General features: G+C 35.3%; 2 long non-coding RNA genes across 2 annotated transcripts; both read left to right on the top strand.

The window, feature by feature from the left end:
- Positions 1 to 3,396: 3,396 nt before the first annotated feature.
- Positions 3,397 to 4,133, top strand: LOC147474889 (uncharacterized). The gene is made up of 3 exons (XR_015208625.1): positions 3,397 to 3,491; positions 3,670 to 3,831; positions 3,959 to 4,133. It is a non-coding gene; the product is annotated as an uncharacterized LOC147474889 (long non-coding RNA).
- Positions 4,134 to 13,188: 9,055 nt separating this feature from the next.
- On the top strand, positions 13,189 to 17,748 carry LOC147474888 (uncharacterized). The gene is made up of 3 exons (XR_015208062.1): positions 13,189 to 13,973; positions 14,068 to 14,145; positions 17,611 to 17,748. It is a non-coding gene; the product is annotated as an uncharacterized LOC147474888 (long non-coding RNA).
- The last annotated feature ends 1,009 nt before the right edge of the window (positions 17,749 to 18,757 follow it).

Raw genomic sequence — 18,757 nt, 5'->3', positions numbered from 1 at the left:
AAGGCCTTAAACCCAACAATGGTTCTAAATGATCGACCCTAGGATTGCATAGCAAATCGTCCATTCCCAAACTATATATTCTTTCAGTCTATAACACTTCAGGGCAAACATTCGAACTTATATAGAGTTAAATTGTTACATTAGTGCTAGCAATCAGTGAACCAGATGGAGAAACACTTAAAACACATGACCTTTCTATGTAGCAAATACATTAGAAGTCAAGAAATTTGACAACAAACTTTTCATTAAAACATGATCATATGTTCGATTACGGACAAAAGTATAAAAACATCTAAAACTAATATTTGACTAATGATAATCTAAAATTAGGTAAGATGGGTATCGCCATAAACCATTGCAAATGCCATTTTCAAACATGAGATTACACCACGCCTGATATTCACAGTAGATGGTTTCCGAGTCGACCCAGTTGTTGGTTCAGAAGACGAATCAGACTTGGGTTTTTTCAAAGAGCAAGATTCCTTAAAAGCTTCAACCTAAGATTGTGATTTTGAACTTGATTGACATATTGAGCCATTATGTTCCGGTAGTTCAAATAAAATAAGTTTTAAATGAGCATATATTTGAGAAAACGGCAATGCACTAACATTAAAAAAAAAAAAAAAAAAAAAAAGGATAGAAGAATACAACTGTGAATTTCAGTGTGTGTACGTATTTGAATTTTTTTGGTGACTTTCATTATCAAAATTTTAACATGCCTGGTACAGTTTCATATACCATAACACAATAACATGCCTTACATGGATTCATATGCTCATAATCCCACTATCGCAATATAATCAATTTATGGGTCTAACACAAATCTCATTACAATATAATATCTTAAACTTCAATTAAAAAGAGGAAAAAAAATGATTTCTAATGAAAAATAACAATATTTCAGGGGATCCATTGTCTTGTCGTTCAATTGGTTAGCAGTGAAACTTAGCCAAGCTTGCACTGAAAATTCAATTGCATCCAATAACATAAAACCCAAATCTAAGCAAACACAAACAACTGATGCACTATGGTCAACTATATCCTTGAATAGGTGGTGTGTAATAAACTGAAATTTAACTTCCAAAGATAATAACATCTCTAAAGTGATTGGATCCTAGCCAAACTTCCAAAGCTATTGCTTGCAATTATTCCAATCAATAGACTATCTAATGTGAAAATTTTGATGAAGAGTATGGGTTCCAAAACAATCTAAAGAGCACACAATAGAAGGTCGGTTTTCTAGTTGGACACAATTGTGAAAAGTTTCAGAGGGATGATGCCTATAGTTTCCACGAAGCATACCCATGTGACCAATTTTCATCCGAGACCTAGCAAGCGCTCGAAGTGCAAATTGAGCAACTTCTGCTGCAATTATCAATTATTAGTTCTACTCGGTTTTTTGATGTGTTTTATTTGAGAATAAACTTACATGAACTGACATTGAAAACAACAGAGATGGGAGCTTATAACTTAGATTTTGCTCTTTGACACTTTTTTGGTGATATTGAGGTTTGGATACTTGGGTGCATTATCACTTGGGGGATGTTTTGCATTACATTAGCCAACGGGTATGTCTACTATATGGGAGCCGAAGTCATTCGATACGTATCCAAGCAACTAGAAGGGTGCAACAAATTGAAATTTTAAAAAGGTAAAATTTCAACATGATTTATCGGTTATATTATTATCCTTTATTTTATAGTTTTATGAATTATGAATGGGTTGGGTTTTAATCATGATTGATAGTGATTTAGGAATGAGTCATCAAACTTGCAGAGAACAACTTAGTCGTTGTTTCTTCATTTAGGGGGGTTGAATGTTATTCCCATTTTTTTATCAAACATTAGTAATATTGAGCAATTGAGAATTCTCACATTGAATCACGTCACCAGAGGTGTTTCCTCTAATGCAGACATACACGTCAGCTTTTTTGAGGAAAAACAATCATTCGGCAAAAAAAAATGATATCCATACCCTATTTTCATATTTTCAATTATTCTCCGTAACTAATAACCCAAAAAAGAAAGAAAACCCAAAAAGGAGGAAAAACACTGACATCTATATCTTCTTCTTCTTCCCTATTTCTTCGTAAAGTACGTCTCTAAAAGCCCAAAAAGACTTCCTTTTGCTTTGTTCTTCTTGAAATCCAGTAGCACTTCCTCCTTTGCCAAAAATCATTTCTTCCTCAACCAAAACAACAGCTTTGATGACTTCTCTGCCACCAGCACCACAGTCTACCAGAGTACCAGATATAGTATCCTTTATTTTAGTAACACTTTCAAACTTGCAAAGTATTCAGTAATAGATTAGCTTTTCTTCTGAAAATCCAAAGGTGAAAAATCTGCCAATTGTAGTGTAGAATTCCATTCTCTCCATGATAAAAAAAATTCTCTTTCAATCTATAATATGTTGTGATCCAAGCAATCCAATTGCTTATAAGCTGAGATGTTGTATGATGAAATACTGAGTAGTAGTGTTGTGTTCTTATGGTACTGTTGTCTTCTCAAACCAAAAAAATACATGGAGTACGTAGTTGCAACCAATATTTACGTTTTATTGATTTTTGCTTATGGTATGAACTAAGAATTTCCGTTTTATTGGTTTTTGGTTGTCCCATTTTGAAATCAGAGAATCGAAGCACACTTCCACAAATATTAACATATTAACTCTTAGATATAACACTGAAATAGTAGAAGTTCAGTAAGATTTAATTTTCCGACTTCGTTTTATGTTTCATCTCATTAGTTTTGTTTTTCAAAGACCATTAATATTGAGTAGTTGAGAATGCTCCCAAGAAACCACGTCATCATCCCCTTTTCCTTAAATCTGGACACATCAGTTTTTTACCCAAAAAAACAATAATTCGACCAAAAACAAAGAATTCCACGCCCTCTTTTCAATTTTCAATTGTTCACCTCATAGAAACACCCCAAAAAAAAGAAAAACTCGTTTCTCTCTCAAAAGTCAAAACCTGTGTTTATAAAAAGACCACTGAATTTTTTTGAGAGGACCTACTAATAAAAAAAACCCATCCTCAAACTGGATTGATTATTAAACAAATGTGTTAATATTTGTATTTTTGAGAGGACCATTTGCATTTTCACTCATTGATTCAATTAAACAAATGTGTTAATATTTGTGAAAGCACAATTTTTGATCCCCCAATCTATTCAGTCAAGGCTTGAAACTGCTGCAGTGATTTTGAGGCTGTTAGACCCCTTTCTCTATTTCTCTATCCATTATCTCTACTTCAAATTTCCAATATTTGTTTATCTATTTTGTGCTAACCAGAGTCTAATCATTCTAGCACGTAACAACTCTATTATTAGACATAGAATTTGGGTATATATCTTAATAGTATATGGTACATCTTCTTTTTGTTTACATCTAGGAAAATTTTGGTCAAGAATTTAATATTTGCAAATTTCTTCAATTTGATGATTTACAGATATGGGTATAAAACAAGGGACATCATAGAAGAATGCTAAGAAGTAAGTTAGTTTTTTTGAATTTTTCAACTTTGTTTTCTATTCTTCAGTGTTTCATTTCTTCAATTCCACCCCTTAGAATCTGCCCTCATGCTATCTTGGTGAAACATTGATGCTATCACATTATTTTGGTGTTAAATACAAATAAAAAATCTTCTTAATAACACAATTCACACATTAGGTTTTGAGTAGCGTACTGGGAGAGAGAGAGAGCAATGGAGGGAGGAGAAGAAGGGATTGATATAGTAGAGGACTCAAAAGACTTGCAGCAACAAAGTAAAGCACTTGACAAGCTTCTGACCATGTCGAAGATCGTCAGCTTAATTCTACTAGAGTTCAAGAGGTATACACTTAAAAAACAATAATTTTTTTTTCTTTGATTTTTAGTTGGGTCTTTTAAACAATTGGGGTTGCTTAAAATGTAGTGTTTAAGGAGTGTATGATTTTTATGTTGTAATGGTCATGTACAGGCTATAGCATCGATTTCTGCATCGCTGGAGGCTGATTTGAATGCAATGAGACTCAGGTGTTGTTTCTTATCTGTTTTGAGAAGTGTTTTTAAGTGTCTCATTTGGTTATGTTGCAAATATTTGTATGTTGATTGTGAATGTTACACTTTGATATATGAACTTGGGAGTTTGTTTATGCTTCTTCATCTATAGTTTGACTATATTCTGTGTATTGATAGTTAGATATGAAGTTTGTGATCAACTTGCATATCATATACATGACATGTAACTAAATACTGAGTTACTCACAATGTGTCGATATTTTACTTTAGGCCATGCAATAAAAAAACTAGATGAAGTTCCTCTACTCACAAATGTGCACATATTGCTTCCATGATTGAACAAAAAAAAAAGTTCACAGGCCATATATATAGTGTTCACAGGCAATAATGGAACTTTTTTTTTGTTCAATCATGGAAGCAATATGTGCACATTTGTGAGTAGAGGAACTTCATCTAGTGTTTTTATTGCATGGCCTAAAGTAAAATATCGACACATAGTTTAGTTGAAATTTTAGTTTAGTCGTTTTTGTCCGTCAGTTCTTGGGAGGAGAAGATTCAAAAACCAGTGGCAAATTAACCACCCGAAATATCGATGAGATTGCCTGGACAAACACTTGGTGCTGATGAGTCTAATAATACATTTGGCTTGGATAACAAACATGTTGGAGTAAGAATTCTCCTCTCTAAGGTCCAAATGCTGATTTTTTTTTATATATTAATTAAATATTTCATTCAATAATTTAGTTTTAACTTTGAATTATTTGTTACTAACTTACTAAAGCATTGCACTTCTCAGGTATTTTTGGTTAAAAAGGTGCAATCTCTTCATGATTACAAAGGGCATGCAAACATTTTCATATGTTCTCTCTTTCCTGGGGCCTCATTTTCCCAAGTCCAATACACTCCAGGTCCTCTTTCTTTCTATAAGAGTTAGTACCTTTACAATGAGAATTATTCATTTTTGAATTTTGTTTGCCTTTTTTTGCATTTGAGTCCTTTGTTGATTTTCTGTGTCCTTTTTTTTATTTGTCATATATCTAATTTCAATTCAGGGCTTGGATTATTTCTGAGTGTATTTGTACCAATGTCGTATTGTCGTCTAAGTTATCAATGTACCAGATCATTAGCTAATCAATACACTGATCACCAAATCAAAGATTGCCGATGTTATATTGATTTCCATGCCACCGTTACTATTGCCTTAATTGGGAGAGAAAGGATTCAGGTACACAATTGATTAAATCCTTACTTTCTTCACTTTTAACTTAGGTTGTTAAATTAGACCCCTCAATTGATTATGTTAATATTTTTCTTAGATTATTTGAAACAACCTTTAAACAGTTAAAAGGAGAATCATTTAGTACTATAAAATCTTGCATCATCTTCCATTATCTTAGATTAATCTAGCATTAGCAACACATTATAGATTGAGTATGATTATTTTCTTTTGATGTTGAAGAATTGTCAAGAATTGTGGACTTGGCTGGACTAATGTGTCGAATGAACTATTAGGCTGACTTGGTTGGTTAAACGTATCTAAGTTTGGCCATTAGAAATTGCATAGTGTGACGGTGTTCATATATTTTATTTTTATTTTAGATTTATTTCCATTTTGGTGAATATACTTCCTGGGATTTTTCATAAACATATTGTTGAAGAAAAGATTAGCTGATTTTTATGATATATCGTTTAGCATAAAGGGCTTCGGTTGAGGATGACTTCATATTCTTTTATTCCCATTTTTGAATAGGCTTTTAAGTGGTAATGATTTCATGGTTTTGGAAACTTTCAGGTGCTGGACAACATGAAAAGAAAGTACGAACCCAATAAACTCAATTGTATAGTGAGTTATCTTTTCTATTCTCTCGAATGTCTCACCATATGTATGTGTTAATAAATGTTGTTAGCTGATTATTAAGTAAATTTCAGCAGATGGCTATCTTTATACTAACCTTTCAAATTGTTGCATGTAGGATTTGTAGGTTTCAATGTCACCTCCAATATTTTTAAGAAAACAATCTTCATTAATTTTGTATCCATGGTGTAATCTTTTGGATATTGTAACTGTAAGTAATACATTAACATGCTATTTGAGTTATAAAACATACCTCTTGTCCAACGGAATAAACCCGAAGTCAAAGAATGATAACCTTGAGAGTTGTTACTAGCCTTGTCTCTAGAGAAGGATTGTTACTAGAATTAATCCCCTTTGTATCCACACCTTAAGCCCCACTTCTATGTGAATTGAGAAAAGAAGAGAGAGTTTGAATCTTTCTTTTTCTTCTACTTCTTGTGTTTTTAATACCTACGTAAGGTATATAAAACCAACCAAGCAAACAGCTAACCTGACTCTTGCGTAACAAGAGATTCTGGATAGATTCTCTTCTATCCAGTAGGATTACGATCCTACGATCCAGGGAGTAGCTTATACTGGGGATGGATCCTTGATCAATGTTGGTGGACCTAAGTGGTCCAACCCACTTACATCTCCCACTCGCCCACATAGGGCAAATCTCAATCTCTTTTATTCACCTTTGCATACAGGGAATAAGGTGTGCGACCTCACAAGAAAAACAAAGAGCAACAGGAGCGATATTATTAAGTTTTCACCTAACTAATAAAAATGCATCACCCAGAAACATCTCGTATATGCCTTAGACATTGTTGATTACACCGGAATCAGCACTCTTAATCCCTCATATAAAGTAGTGCTACATCCCCTCTTTGTTTTGTACTCATGACTTATTAAAAATATAGTCGCGGGCACGCTATGAATCACAAAACATGATGTAATATCAAAAAAGTCTTCCCTAAGCATTCATGCCAATACAATTATATTCAGTCGCTTTCCAAGAAATGCCCCATAATACAGTAAATATCGTCGTACTTAGGAAGCACACTAAAGTAGCATCACAAAATATTCTCTTCATGACATAACCTTAGGTTAAGAAAGGCATACTATGGGAAAAAGTTTTAATTATCCCAGTAGCTCACACAATAATGAATAAGGGATTCATTCATTGTTCTCACTATCGGTTGGCAAAGCACATACAGTATGTTATGTATGCTATGGTGTTATCCCACTAATATGGGTATGTCACTTGCAAAACCGTAACACCATATGAATCTTTGTCTAGTCGCTAAACAAGCGCCTAACTTGAGCTTTATTCGAGTCACTTTCTAGCGTCTGTTAAGAAAAAAAACACTCATATTCGGCTTAACTACATGCTACATAAAATTGTGGGTAAATTTTATGTTCGACCTTTGTTTTATAAGGTCTCATCTTAGTTCAACTAAGGTGACATTTAAGAATTTAAAAAAATATTCTTTTCACTTTTCTAGCGCTAAGGATATAGATGTCTCATCTTGCTTGCTCTCCAAGTGCCAAGGTGAATCACCCATGTGAGTAGGTCGATTCAAGCCCGGTGACAAAAGCAAATCAAGAATGTGTAATTAAAAGAATATTCCAAAAAATCTGAATTAATGAAATATACCATAAACAATGTTAATTACATAAAAGTTGTCCAAACATATCAAATCCTACGAAGTCCCATACTCCTAACATGAGATTTAAACGCATCTCGTGCAATAGGTTTAGTCATGGGATCAGCCAACATGTTAAGCGTGGAGATATGTTTCAAGACCACTTCTCCTGTTGCAACCTTATCTCGAATGTAGTGAAAACGAGTCTCTATGTGTTTGGCCTTCCCATGATACTTAGGATACTTTGCAAATGCCAGAGCTGTAGTACTATCACTATAAAGTAATACTGCATCCTTTGCATAAGCTGTGATATCTAAGTGTATCAAGAATTTCCTTAGCCAAACAGCTTCTTGGACTGCAGCTGAGTAAGCAACATACTCTGACTCCATTATAGACAAAGCAACACATTTTTGCTTCTGGCTACACCAAGTAATAACTCCACCTCCGAGCATAAAAGTATAACCCGAAGTGGACTTGCGCTCATCTTTATCACCAGCCCAGTCTGCATTGGTGTAACATTTAAGTTTCAAGTCTCCACCATAGTAACATAGGAAAAATTAGTAGTCCCTTGTAGATATCTGAGTATCCTTTTCACAGCTTTCCAATGAGCTGGACCAGGATTACTCTGATAACGACTGACTAACCCGACTGCAAAGTTGATATATGGCGAGTACACATCATGGTATACATCAAACTACCAATTGCAGCCGCATATTGCACATTGCACATTTGATTCTTTTCTTCATTAGTTTTGGGACACTGATCAAGGCTTAAGACACATCCGTTTTCCAATGGGGTGTCTATTGGTTTGGAGTTTTGCATACGGAAATGCTCAAGAATCTTTCTAATGTAAGTCTCCTGAGACAAACCAAGAAATTTCTTTTTGCGATCTCTCGTGATCTTAACTCCTAACACATAGTCTGCTTCACCCATATCCTTCATCTCAAAATTAGAGAACAACCACTTCTTAGTGGCAACAATGGAATCCATATCATTCCCAGCTAAAAGAATGTCATCAACATACAACGAAAGGATAATAAAACTCTTTCTGGATCCTTTAGTGTACATGCAGTGATCTCCTTCAATCATCTCAAAACCAATTGAGGTAATTGAATTGTGAAATCTGAGATACCATTGCCTAAACGGCTGCTTAAGGCCATATATAGAACGTTTTAGGCAGCAAACTTTACGCTCTTGTCCCTGGACCTCAAAACTAGTTGGTTGAGCCATATATATATATATATATATATATATATATATATATATATATATATATATATATATATATATATATCTTCCTTTAATTCTCCATTGAGAAATGCGGTTTTAACATCCATTTGAAAAAGTTCTAAATCCTATTATGCGACAATAGCTAGAATGAGGCAAATTGAAGCAAATCTCACCACAGGGGAGAATGTCTCTTCATAGTCTATACCCCTCTTGTTGGGTATAGCCTTTCGCCACAAGGCGTGTTTTATGCTTGTCAATTATTGAACCATCTGCCTTGCGTTTAACTTTAAAAATCTATTTATTTTCAATAGTTTTACGCCCAGCGGAAGATCAACTAACTCTCAGACCTCGTTTTTCCCCATTGAGCTCATCTCATCGTGCATAGCAACCATCCACATATCTCTAGCATAAGAAGAAATTGCTTCTTTGAAAGAAGTAGGTTCTTCCTCATCTAATGGAGTACACATAAAAATATTCCCTTTAATCTCGAAATGACGACGGGGAATATTTCCACATTTACTCCTACGTACTTGAGGATCTTGTGGAGGATCTAGTGGTACACTCCCACTAGGTTGAAAACCACTCCCACTATCTTTAGCGATTACAGGATGAGAAATTAATTCCCCACCCTCACTTGAAGATGGTAGGATGTTTTCGTACTCCTCTATCTCATAGAGGTCAAGATCTTTTTTTGTGTTACTTATGCTAGGAAAATCATTCTCAATGAAATCTATATCGCGAGACTCTATTTCTGTCATTTCTCCATTAGGATGTTCACCATACATAACATAACCTTTTGAGCTATCAGAATACCTTACAAAGATACACTTTCTAGCTCTAGGGCCTAGTTTCCCATACTTATGAGAGATGTTGTGAACAAAACATGCTGAACCCCATGGGTGCAAATGCTCCAAACGGAGCTTTTCGCCTTTCCAAAGTTCATAAGGTGTTGAAGGAACTGACTGAGAAGGCACTCGGTTAAATATGTAGGCAGCATTCAAAAGTGCGTCCCCACAAAATAATATAGGGAGATTACTTTGCACCATCATTGGTCTAACCATATCTAAAAGAGTTCTATTTCTTCTCTCTGCTACACCATTTTGTTACGGAGTATAAGGAATAGTTAATTGTCTGTGTATCCCTTTTTTTCACATAGTTCCTTGAACTTATCAGATAAGTATTCACGTCCTCGGTCAGTTTGAAGAGTTTTTAAGCTCCTCTCTTTCTGTGTCTCAACCTCTGTTATAAAGCGTTTAAAACAATTCAAAGCTTCATAGCAGTAAGCTATCAGATAGTTGAGAGTTGTTACTAGCCTTGTCTCTAGAGAAGGATTGTTACTAGAATCAATCTCCTTTGTATCCACACCTTAAGCCCCACTTCTCTGTGAATTAAGAAAAGAAGAGAGAGTTTGAATCTTTCTTTTTCTTCTACTTCTTGTGTTTTTAATACCTATCTAAGGTATATAAAACCAACCAAGCAAACAGCTAACCCGACTCTTGCGTAACAAGAGATTCTGGATAGATTCTACTGGATAGAATAGAATCTATCCAGTATGACTATGATCCAGGGAGTATCTTATACTGAGGATGGATCCTTGATCAATGTGGGCGGACCTAAGTGGTCCAACCCACTTACAGTAATTGTTACAATTATTTCCTAAGCAAAAGATCATCAAGAAGATATTAAGGTAGTGGAAATATTAAAGTAATTTTATAAAGTGTTTACATGACCTTTGGCCTTTGTATATGGTTTTAATGGGCAAAATATTGATCGTCTTACTACGAGTATTATGATGAAAACTCTTAATAGTATCCTGAAAACTCTTAATATTATGAGGAAATCTTTTACGGTGTCTTGGGAAAAAACATGCAAACCGTTAGAGGAAGGTGGACTAGGCATTCGGAGACTAAAAGATATCAACCTCTCCATGCTCATGAAACAAGCGTGGGGACTTCTTACAGAGGAGAATGACTGGTCGAAGTTTATGAGAGGAAAATACACAAATCGATTTGGCACTTGGACCAATTACAAGACATCGACAGTTTGGGGGGGCATCAGATGGGCTCTTAAGGAAATGACCAAACTCCATGGATGGATAGTGGGTAATGAGGCTTCAATTAATATCTGGCAAGAAAACTGGTTACAGCAGAAACCCATTTACGACTTCTTCCCAGCAGAAAGTGAAGCTATCAAGAAATTCCAAGGAAGATTACAGGAGTTCATTCAGGGTCAGTATTGGGATTTCTCAGGTAACTTCTCACAAGTGTTTCAGGCAATCGGTATTACTCCCCTCTCTCTCCAACAACCTGATGATTCTAAGGAAGATGAAAGAGTATGGCTTTCTGATGGCAAGGGTTTATTTTCAGTAGCAGTAGCACACGAGGACATCAGGAAAAAAGCGGTGAAGCATAAGGGTTGCAAGTTCATCTGGAGCACCAAGATACTCCCTAAAACGCAAGGCATTGCATGGAAGTTAGTAAGAGAGGCATCGAGAACAGATGATCAGTTACAAAAGAGGAAGACGCAGCTTGCTTCGCGATGCTGTATATGTAAGCAGGATGAAGAAACTCTTGATCACATTTTGTACCACTGTCCTCTGGCAAAAAGAGTTTGGAATCATGCGCGACAAATTTTCAGTATTCGACCATGTATCGAAACCTTCAACGATATTATGCAACAAAGCAAGCATCATAGCCCATTGATCTTGGATATGTGGAAAGCTTACTCGCTGACTTGCATGGTCAGTTTGTGGAAAAATCGGAACAAGGTGATATATGAACAGAAGAAATCCAGTTTTTCGAATATCTGCTTCCTCGCCAGGAGAGCCATCATAAGAGCCTACCACTGTTCATCAGGTACTATGAATAATTGCATGATGGACATGAAAGCTCTGCACACCTTCAATCTTCCACATAGAGCCAGAAGAGCTCCTCAAATTATCGAATGCTACTGGCTTCCCCCAACCCCTGGGATCCTAAAAGTGAACGCAGACGGAAGCTCAAGGGGAAATCCAAGTATGGCAGGCTGGGGAATAGTACTAAGGGACTACAAAGGAGAATTCTTGGGGGCAGCAGCAGGGGGTTTAGGTATTGCTACTAACTATATGGCGTTCTTGTCATTATTGAAGGAATTGAGAGAGCTTTGGACTTGGACTGGAAATATATATGGGTTGAATCAGATTCTTCCTCAATGGTTAAAGCCTTTCAAGAGGACACAGTACATTGGAAAGTTAGAACTAAATGGAGGCAGTTGAAAGAGAAAGCCACATGGATAAATGTAACTGCAACATGGCGAGAAACTAACTTAGGAGCGGACAATTGTTCGAGACATGGAGCGGCACTACAAAGGGGGGAAAGTAAATGGTGGGACACAAGGCCTCCTTTCATGAGAAACCTGGAGAACCATTTCACTACCTATTTTTGCTTCTCTTATTGATTTTGGGCTGTAATAGGTGGGTACACATATGATGTTACTCACACTAGACAACTTTTCTCTTCTTATTCTTTTCTTTGTATCTTTTCAATTTAATCTTTTAATCAATTACCTTTTAGCAAAAAAAAAAAATCCTGGATGATTTAGTGTGAAATGTTGATACTAATCTACATGTTAAGAACTCTCGGAAAGGCACAACCCGTAGAACGGTTAAATGGTTTCACACAAAAGAAATATCAAGACTCTGTCTATATGATGCAGGTTCTCTATAGTAGACGATCATCCATTAGACAAACATTTGACCTCTTTACGAGAATAATCTCGATGCTCGACATGCACCACCTATGATCTATTTCATGATTTAACAGGTAACTGTAAAGTTGACTAAATGACTGTAATTTGGCTTTCATTGAGTCAATGGAGCACTTAGGTCTTCATAGAGTCAAAGCTCTTTATGAGTGCCTTGCTATTGGTTAGAGCAGTCATGCTCCCATGTTTTCATGCTCGACAAGGTTTTATATCCAGGTGTATACATTGTGTTTAAAATGCAATAGTAGTTTTAAGTGTTGTTATATTATTCTCTATATGAATTGACTAGTTCTATCTTTATTTGTTTCACCCGACCCAACTCAAAGAAATGTGGAAACCAAAATAAGGGTAGCGATAGTGATATTTCACCCTTCGATCATTATGGCAGAAAAATTTGTATGGAGTCACAAGGCTGGGTTCCTTAAAGAGTTCCTAAATTTAATGGTGCAAACACTGTCGATCAAACTACGTACCAAAACTATAGTGAGAAAGGCTCTCAGGTCTTCGCAAGAGAACGTTATGAAGCACCAATAGCAAAGACAGAGAAAGGGAACCCATGTCCTCCAACTTAAGATTGGTGCACCATCGTGACCAGTTGTCCTATTTACAAACAAGTAAGTTTTCTATTTTTGACACTGCATCCTTGCATCCAAGTATTGAATATGAGCTTTCTACATTAATTTAGATACTTAATCATAGTATTAGAACATATATTTAATGTGACTATTGGGGCAATAATAAGCCATGAAGTGTATGGTGTTGCCGTAGAATTTCACTTTTACTTTTGTTGTTTGACAAAAAAATTTTTGAATATGTTGAGGATGCCATGAATGTGCTTCAATTATGTGACGAGTTGTGTTGGTTAAAATCTTATAGGAGGTTTGATGTTGTAAGCCTATAATGCAAACATATGACTAGCTGTAACATGGTCTTCACAATTTGTTTTTCCTAAGAGTGAATAGTACACATGTTTTGTATGTAAAAAAGTGGCTTGGTATTGTAGTCAGTTTGAAATGATTGGAATCTCACGACCATAGAGTGAAACAACTACGAACATAATTTAGGTGTGGTGTTCGCATTATATATTAACCATTTTGATTCCGTTTCGTTTGTTCAGGAAAACACGAAATAATCCGTCATGGAATGTTGAACTCTACTCGAAATTCTGTTAATCTAAATGTTGAAATTATTGCAAAGAAAATAGCTAATTCTGGATTTTGGGTTATTGACCAATTGCTAATGCAGATCCATACTTTAACTGATTTGAAAAACAATTCAAACAACATGGATTTACAGATAATATACTATATTAATTGAATGCAAATTCGTGTTTTTGAACTCATTGGTTTAGATGATGGTGCGCTTCACTATCTAACTAGCTCTAAAATGTTTAAGGTATTCCTAGAGATTTTTTTTCTTATCAAGTCTAGTCTCTTTATGACATTAGTTTACTTTAATAATTTCTCTCCCATGATTGCAATTCTTTATTACAGAGTGGGTGGAGTGCTGAAGGTGTTAAGGTTAGTTAGACGTTTTGGCATAATTTTTTTTCTTCGATATGAGAAAACAATTCTTCCACATTCACGGAATTACCTAACCAGGTTGTATTAGCAGATGCTGCAAACCCTGTTCAATTTACTTGAGGGATTGAGAAGATAACTAAAGTGCGAATTGAAGTTAATGGAAATGGAGGTATGTTTGAATAATCTCCATTTTATATTATTTGTTCTTTGCTTGGAGTCATTCTCTTGACCTTGCCTTCTCTTAATCTCTTTAAAAAAGTAAAACAATAAAATAAAAATAAAATGTAGATGTAGAAAAGAAATAATCATATCTTAATGCATGTATTTGATATATTCGAAGAATTTAAATCTTCTTTTTTTGACTTGCATGCATTCTCTATGTAATCCCTCTTAAACCCGATCCTATTTCTACAAAGGAGCAGAAGAAGAACATAGAATGGCAAGTAAGAGATATCCAAAGTTCAGTTTTGATTGCCTGTAATTGATAACCAATTAATGTCCTCTAAACTGAATGCCCCATAGATAGCGAAGGAACTCTATCACTGAAAATGTTTGTCCCAAGTGTTAGTGGGTGATTCATCTGCGTACAGACGGTTACACGAATTACATTTGGAGTTTATGCAGATAGATGAATATAAAAATTAGTTTTGAACTAGACATGCTGCAATTCATATAGAAAAGGCTTAAATACATAAATATGCAACGTACTTAGGTCCTATTAACACTTGTATCAACATAGAATTTTTTTCCACAAACGTATCAATGTATTATGCCCGATTTCACAAAAATAGCAATCTATTAGAATCCGTCATTTAAGTGATGATGTGTCCATTTTTTTCCCAATTTCGTTTTATTTGTATTTTCCACTCGGCATACCACCTCAGCATTTGTTATGTAGAGATATAAAGATATGTATCGAAAAATGGGATATATACCGACTTGAAAATTTTGGTTTTGAAACAGGTCCATCACCACCAGCAGAACTAAACAACCCATCCATGCCAGCACCAAGATCATATGACCCATTATTATTACTAAGACTACCATTAGATTGATGATGTCCAGAACAAACATCGTGTTGTTCCTCCTCTACATCATCAAATCTAAACCCATTATTATTATTAATACCAACGTGATCAATGCTGACATCATCATCAATATCATGTTTTTTTTTTTTTTTTTTGAAACAACTAGGGGTTAGGGTACCCCAACCTTTATATATTAATATTAAGTTCTCAAGTACAACTTTCCTTCTTTATCCCCTTTGATCAATTCACTAATTTTGTGATCCATGGTATCTAGGTCCATAGTATGTAGCTTTGACATATAGTCTGCCACTTGGTTACCTTCCCTCAGAACATGTTTGAAATCTACTTCTTCAAACTTCCTTAGCTCTACACATATCTGGGCCACTAAGTTACAACAGTACCATGATGTGTCTTCTTTTTTGGTCAGCATCTTCACCACTCGCATTGAGTCAACTTGCATTTCCAATCTCATGACCCCTTTAAGCCCTTGAAGTACTCCCAACAATTCTTGGTGTAAAACTGATAACTTCTTCGAGCTTCCAGTGAACGCCATTTGCACATCCCCATTCCAATTCTACAATGCCCCTCCATAACTAGCTCTTCCATTTTGTAGCAATCCATCTGTATTTAAGGTCGGCATGTCAGTGGTAGGCTTCTCCCACTTTACCCACTTCTCTTCTCTCTGTTTGAAACTAACCCCAATGCCTAGTCTTGCCAACACCATTCTCGTAGCCCCATCCTCCTTTACCTTATCTAGTGATTTCCCAATATACACTCTCATGCTGTTCAAAGCCTTGAAACTTACAGATTCAATCAATATCATGTTGATTAAAGGAAGAGTAATATGAGGGTGGAGGAAGGAGGACATCAGATACATGGATGAGATCTAATACATTAAACGTGGGTCTTAACCAATGTACCCATCGTCAAATGGTCGCTCTGTTTGTTGTTCTTGATTTATTATTACTTCGTCTCCATCTTGTGGCAGGGTTGGTGATGAGTTCTTGTGGTAGGGTTGGTACCACCAATCGGTCCTAAAATTAGAGTTTTTGATTTTAGGGTTTGCTGGTTTGATGGTTGGAGAAGAAGATGAGGGCGAGGGTGATCCTTTACACCCGGTCGTTGCTTAGTATAAGAATTTGGGTTAGATTGTTGGGTCGGGTTATAATCTTTTGTTTCATGGGTCGGGTTCTGTCATTTTTGGGGGCTGGGTCCTTATTCTTTTTGGGTGTTAAGAGTTATCAATTTCACCCATTATATTAGGTGTATTATTTTTGCCACATCACGTCCTAATATTATGCCGGGTGGAAAATACAAAAAAAAAATTGAAAATAAATGGACACATCATCACTTAACTGACGGATACTAACAGATTGCATATTTTCGTATTTAAGCCTATAGAAAATAACAACTTACAGGTTATACAAGGTTTTTCCCAGCCTAAGCTAGAGTTTACAATGTTTTTGTTGTTGTTATACAATTAAAACATGTGGTATCAGGTTGAAAATATGGCTCAAATTAAAGCTTTAATGGTAGTGAGTGACAAAAGTCAGCTGCCCATGTTTGTTTATATTGCAATACTCAATTAAGAGGCATGCTATTTTTAGATACCTGTGTGCGTAAGGTTTAGTCTTATATTGATGTTTGCCATATCTAATATATGTACTATAATGTTTTATTTCAATATTTCGGCCAGTGAACTAAAACTTGGGTCATGGTCTCAAGGATGATGCATTTTGGACACACTAATACGACAAACAATTGGGTCACCAACTGAAAAAGTTGGTAGTGTCTCCCTCCTCCACAAAGGTCAAGGGGGTGGTTAAGGAGAGTGATGGTGATTGAATATGTTCAAAGCCAGCATTCTGTGATGTGTCATTTTGTAAAGAGTGAGCAAGTGTGTCTGTCGACTATCCTCTCGAGATACCCTTATGAATTGCAAACTCTATGCTCCAATGGCAAGGAGCATGTTGCTAAATGGATACACTATATGCCATATATCTGGATGTGTTTCATTCTCTAAGGTTGTTGTGTCTTTTACCCATGTTATTAAATCGTCTGAGCCTGTTTTGAGTGATTGGAGTTTAGATACTTCTGACTAATCGTAAACCAATGTTAAAAACTCTCACAATTTCTCTGTCGCTACAAGACTCTTTCAAATTGTTTCAATGTCAGGTTTTTTCTCCCTCTTGAAAACCCATTAATTTTCTTATCTATAAGTTAATGAAATAAACCAAAGTTTTTGATTTTCAAACAAATAAGGATCAAGTGGACTTTGGGATATTGAAACAATAACAATCAATGTACATATATTATTTTTTCTAATGGACTTAGGGCTTTATGATCGTTAACTATCAATGTAGCAGGCTCGACCATAGGTGGAATGACACCATATAAATATATGTATTTTTCACATGTGATTTGTTTGTATCATATGGAGTTTTTTTTGTTGGCTATATGGAAGATGTAGGTAGATATGTGGTCTTAGTATTAAAAATATATAATGGTAAGTACCGGGTAGTGGACACTGTCGATGCTTGCTTCTATCGTTAAGTTATGATTGAAGTCATACAATGTAAGGATTAATCACTTGGAATGGTGTGTAGTTTTCTCCGCTGAAACTGGAAAGCATCAAAGATGACACCCTTGACACTCTTGACTTTTGTTGCACACCCCTGATTGTTAATTAAACTCAGGGACTTTTCAAAGTCAGATGCAGTAGATGCCAAATGCACATCAAGTTCTCTGGCTAGTTGGACCAGGATCATGACTGTCGTTTTTATGCACAATGTAATCTTTACACTCAATCTTATTGCCATTATTTACTACTTCCAGCGTCATGTTAGATAGTTGGTTTACAAAACTATCTTTTTTTCTTTTTGATTTTCCGATTTTCTTCAATGCTTATGCGTTATGCATAGATAAAACATGTGCGGTTATGAATTTTGTCATATTAGAAGTGTCTTTTATCTTAATTTTTTTGTAACTCTATTTTTCTTAGAAGTATATTGGGGCTTTTAATTGATCTTTAACTGTTGTACTTAGTTTTTCAACTTGCTATGTGTTTGAAATTTATATTCCAATCCAAGTATTAGGAAATTGGTAATGAGGTTTCTATTTTAGCCATGTGCATTATGGAGTAGGTTTGATGTCGTCTACAGCCACTATATGGTCGCCTATCGAATTTAAATGATTTGGTGTGGTTAGGCATTAAGATGTTGACTTCATAAATTGTGAAACTGAATTGAAATCGACACTTCATGAAAGCTATCAAAGATGTCAACCACCTTGGATGTGTTGATTATCAATATGTCGTATGATGTTCAGTATATAAACCAAACAGACTTGGTATTGTTCTACCTTATTTTATGTGTAGAAATGTGTTCGTCTAAGTTTTGATTCATCAATGGAGCTAGAATCATAAAGATATGGACGTGCCAAAGACCAAAGGATAATGGCAGTCGCAGTAGCAGCCAAGTCGGTTGACGGCTTCAATTTTTATTTTTTGTTTATTAGTTTTTAATTTTTTTTTAAATGTTAATGATTTTTTGTTTATGAAATATTGATGCCCATGAACAATTTGCTTTGTAGTTTTGGCGTTGTGTTGATTGTGATTTATTCAGATCCTACTTTTGTGGTTTGCTCTTACTGTGTCTCCGCTCATACGTGTAACTTCAAAATTGAATTAAAAACCAATTTTAGGTGTAAACCTGTCCAAATTCATAATCTTCTTTTTCATATTTTTATAATGAA

The sequence above is a fragment of the Coptis chinensis genome, chromosome 9, assembly GCF_015680905.1.
Source record: "Coptis chinensis isolate HL-2020 chromosome 9, ASM1568090v1, whole genome shotgun sequence".
NCBI classification, from domain to species: Eukaryota; Viridiplantae; Streptophyta; class Magnoliopsida; order Ranunculales; family Ranunculaceae; genus Coptis; species Coptis chinensis.
The sequence above is the reverse complement of the archived record's forward strand: the minus strand, read 5'-3'. Positions and strand labels throughout refer to the sequence as shown.